We start from the raw sequence: 4,772 nt of genomic DNA, 5'->3' as shown, positions 1-4,772 counted from the left end.
CAACGGAAGGCAAAGGATCCCTAAGAGAGCCTTCAAGAGCTACTCACCCCAGGAAGCTACTCAACCCAGGGCATTCTCAGAGGCACACTAGTGCAGAAACAGGCAAGAAATATTTTGTTGAGGAGGCAACATATGAAGAATTCACAGAATTTGGCTTATGGAGAAGCAAAAGGGAAAAGAGAGAAGGTAAGGAGAATGATTTTATTATATGTTGGAAAAAAGGTCGAGGGAAGATGACCCAGATCATGTTTCAGATCTTCAACATTCCAGCCATGTACATGGCCACCCAGGCTATGCTGTCCCTGTACGCTTCTGGACTCACCACTGCCATCGTGACAGACTCCAGCCACATAGTCATCCACACTATGCCCATCTACCAGGGGCACACCTTCCAAAACACCATCCTTCCTCTGGACAGGACGGCTGGGACCTGATTACCTCGGGAAGATCTTCACGGAGCACAGCTGAAGCTTTGCCGCCTCAGCCTAGTGGGAGACTGTGCATGGCATTGAGAAGCTGTGCTGTGTCGCCCTAGACTTTGAGCACCAGATGGATGCCGATGCGCCTTCCTCCTCCCTGGAGAAGAGTCAGGAGCTGCACGACTGCTAGGTGATCACCATCGGCAACGGGTACTTCCGCCGTCCGGAGGCTCGCTCTTCCAGCCCTCCTTCCTGGGTATACAGTCTTGTGGCATTCACGAAACCACCTTCAGCGCCATCATGAAGTGTGACGTCGCCCCCTCCAGGACCTGGACGTTGACACTGTGGTGTCCAGAGGCACCCCATCTACCTGGGGAATCGCTGACAGGATGCAGAAAGAGATCACCACCCTGGCGCCCAGCACGACGGAGATCAAGTTCATCGTTCCCGCTGAGCACAAGCACTCCTCGTGGACCGCAGCTGTATCCTGGCCAGGCTGTCCACCTTCCAACAGGTGGCTCAACAAGCAGGAGGAGGACTAGTCCGGCTGCTCCATCTTTCACCGCAAACGCTTCTGGGCCAATTGTTAACTCAGTGGTGTTACACCTTTTTTTTTGACAAAACCCAACTAGAACAGAAAACGAGATGGGCTTGGTATAGCTTTATTTGTTGTCTGTTCTATTTATTTATTTAGTTAGTTTTGTTTTGGCGCTTTTGATTCAGGGTTTTAAAAATTGGAACAATGAAGGTGACAGTAGTCTATTGGAGGGAGCATCCCCAAAGTTCTGATATGTGGCCAACGACTTTGATTGCACATTACTCTTTTTTTTTTTATAGTCATTCCAAATATCACCAGATGCCTTGTATCAGGAAGCCCCTTGCCCTCCAAATGCCATCCCACTTCTCCAAGAAAGCGGTGCAGTCCTGGCGTGTGCGGAGGGAAGGGGTGGTGGTGGTGGAAGGTATGGGGGGGGGGGGAGGTGACAGCATTGCTTTTGCGTAAATTATATAATGCAAATTTTTTTAAATCTTCACCTTAGTAGTTTAAGATTTACTTTTGAACCATCAGCCATCATGGCACCTCTTTTTTTGTCTCCCAGCTTAAGATACTTGAAGGCTTTTGGTCTCCCTGGGAGTGGGTTGAGATGTAGACAGCCAGGGCTCACCTGCACACCTTCTGGAGGTCAGTTCAATAAAAGTGCATCCTGAGGACCAGAAAATTTCTGAAAATTTTTAAAACTTCAATTGCTTAAAAATTGAAAAAACTTGAAATACAATGAAGGAAAGCAAACAAAAAATCAGAAGTCATTTTTCCTACATAAAATGTTCTTTCATGACATAGTCTCTGCATACAATTAATGGCTTAGTCTGATTCTAAGGTGTGGATATCATGCAATTTATGTCATTTTTTTTGAACGGTGAACACTTAGACTGCTCTGAATTTTCACTATGTTAATTAATTTTGTAATGGATATCTCTGTATAAAAGTCGAAGTTCATGGTTATTTCGCTTCTTCATATCCCCCTGAAAGAAGGAGAATGATTCCTCATCATTTATGGCATTAACAGCCCAACTTAGCACCCACGTTTGTCACCTGCTTTTCTGCAGAATCAGAAGTTCCACTTTCCTTTAGTATCAGCAGAGGTAGTTCATTTCTGTGGATAACTCGATATGTTTCCCAGCAAACTTTTCCTTAGCAAAGTTCTACCCATGTTTTTGAGATTTTATTCATAGAAAAATAAAAGAAAAAAATACAGGATTTCAAGAAAAATTTATGCCACTGAATGTCTGCAAGGAAAAATTTTCAGATACTTAATTCTAGAATTTAATTAGCTCACCTTAGAAGGCAGATATAATAAGTGTTCTTACATGGAGTATTCATGAGATAAAAAGGACTTTTCTCAGAGCCAATGAGCATATTTGTCATTTATTTCAGTATGTTTTTTGTTTTTCTGAGCATATCTAGTATTCATGAAAAACAGTTGTAAAATCCCCCAAAATAGGCTAATTAGTGAATATAAACTTTTGATTAAGAATTAGGAAGGTTTGTTAACCCTTGACAATTTTGTTATCAGTCCTTTGCATTGAGTTATTTTTCACCTCCATCCTGGCTAAGGAACCTTAATTGAATGCATTGGGCACAATTGGATTGGCTCTGCATTCTTACCCCCACTCTGATTTCTCAGCATTTCTAATTAATTATTATTCTTTCAGTGGCATTTTTCTTTAATAGGTAATATCATATCAGAAATTATCTATTTTGACAAAGTGACATATTGCATAATTTTATCCCTAAAACTAATTTTTATGAAATGTTAAATGGACTACTAAATGAGCCTTTAAGGATAGGTTATCCGTGACCAACTAACCAGATTATCTTAATTTTCTTTTAATGGAATAATATCAACTGAAAAATAAGGACCATGCAGCAGGCATCATTTAGAATCAAAGCTGTTTTTTGATTTCAAAATTTAAAACAAGTAAGATTTATATGCCTATGCTGATATATTTCACAAATCTTTAGGATCAACCATCTTGCATTTCCATATATTTTTTCTCCATGTTTATGCTATCTTACATATAAGTTAGAAAGAATGCTTTCCAAATTCAGTGGGTTGATTAATAAGAATCTAAAACTTTAGGTAGTGAGGAAAATAGTGACCTTGTCATAGGCTTCCCCAAAATTCCAGTGTGTTAACTGATCTCTTTTTTCTTCATACTACATGTCTAAGGAGGATTGGAAGAGTGTACTGCTGAGAGTGACACAAGGGTTTCAACTATCTCAACCCATGATTCTGTGAGCATAATGACAGGAAAAGAGAAAATGGAAGATCACATATAGAAAGAAACTTAAAACCAGTGTACATTTTGTCAGTGTGCCATAGAACTTGTAAATAGAACTCACTGCACTGCTGTTTAATAAAATTCAAAAAGAAAAAAAAAAGAAAGAAAGAACAGTTGCACAGTGTCCATAGCATACTCAGTGGTAGTAACAGAAGCTATGACACACTGGAATGTGGTTTTGTAGGATTCAGATACTAAAGCTCCCATTTGAGGTACAGATATAGCTTCATTTCTTAAAAAATATGCTATTTTCATTCAACAAATGTTTGTTGAATCTCTGGAATGTTCATAGATGCCATGTTAAGGATGATGATGTGGGCATGAGTAACATGATCCTCCGAAGCTTAGATTTTGGTGGATTTGAAGACAGCTATATGGATACTATGAGAAATAGCAGTTTTGTGCAGTTAGAAAACTAGGGGCCTATGCCGTGGCACAGTAGGTTAATTCTCTGCCTGCAGTGCCGGCAACCCATGTGGGTGCCGGTTCTAGTCTCGGCTGCTCCACTTTCAGTCCAGCTCTCTGCTTTGGCCTGGAAAAGCAGTGGAAGATGGCCTGGGTCCTTGGGCCCTTGCACCCACATGGGAGACCAGAAAGAAATGCCTGGCTTCTGGCTTTGGATATATAATAAACTCTGTGGGTGGTAAAGCGCAGCAGCAGCAAAATATGGTAACTGCCCAGATTTGGCCCTGGATCCTCTGTCCCTTGAGCAGGTTATTTACTCTTAAAGCCGATGTCTCAGCAGTAAAAATTGGGATGATGATACAACAAATTGCAGAGATGTTTGTGTTGAATGAAGTGGCTTATATCTAAGAATTGGCACAGTTATTGGCCTATTGTGGATATTCAATAAATGCTGGCTAATATGATGATGGTGACACTATTACTTTAAATGTAGACTGCTATTCAATTTCTGCAGGATAGGAATATCATGGGAGATACTCAGCGCTTGAGAGGAGTAGACTCTTTCCTGAACAGGAATAATGAGATAGGCACAAATGAGGAGTTGGGAACTGGAAAAGGCCTTTGCTAATGTAAGCTGTGCTATTGCAGGGATAACATCCTACTTAGAAAAAGCTCCATAACTAATAATGAGATCCAGCGGGAGTTATGAGGAAAAGATTAAAAATCAGGAAGAGTAGATAGGATACATTGGCTAGAAATGTCTTGGGTAGATAGTGAGGAGTCATATGGTGTCAGTTTGTTTGAAATCATTAAGGAAAATGGAGTCAGGTTTTTTCTGTGGAATCCAGTAAAGGGACAGAGAGCAGATAAGGTACAATAAGTAGAGTGACGTGAGAGAGCATAAGGAAGATCAAGGGTCTAGAGTGGTTCTAGGAAGGAAGGCTCAGGATTCAGTTGTTCAGGAGGGGGTATAACTTGGATTGTGGGGAGGATTTTGTTTTAATGCTTGTAGGAACTATCAAGAAAAAAATTGAGTTTCAGAAAGATAAGAGAATGTACCCAAATCTCAATCAAGGTCAGACATTTAATATAGGACAGAATAAT

General features: G+C 40.7%; 1 pseudogene; it reads left to right on the top strand.

Moving 5' to 3' along the window:
• The first annotated feature begins 233 nt into the window (after window positions 1-233).
• On the top strand, window positions 234-1,009 carry LOC133762816 (actin, cytoskeletal 4-like; annotated as a pseudogene).
• The last annotated feature ends 3,763 nt before the right edge of the window (window positions 1,010-4,772 follow it).

The sequence above is a fragment of the Lepus europaeus genome, chromosome 1, assembly GCF_033115175.1.
Source record: "Lepus europaeus isolate LE1 chromosome 1, mLepTim1.pri, whole genome shotgun sequence".
NCBI classification, from domain to species: Eukaryota; Metazoa; Chordata; class Mammalia; order Lagomorpha; family Leporidae; genus Lepus; species Lepus europaeus.
Note: the sequence above shows the minus strand (reverse complement) of the source record. Positions and strands in the feature narration are given on the sequence as shown.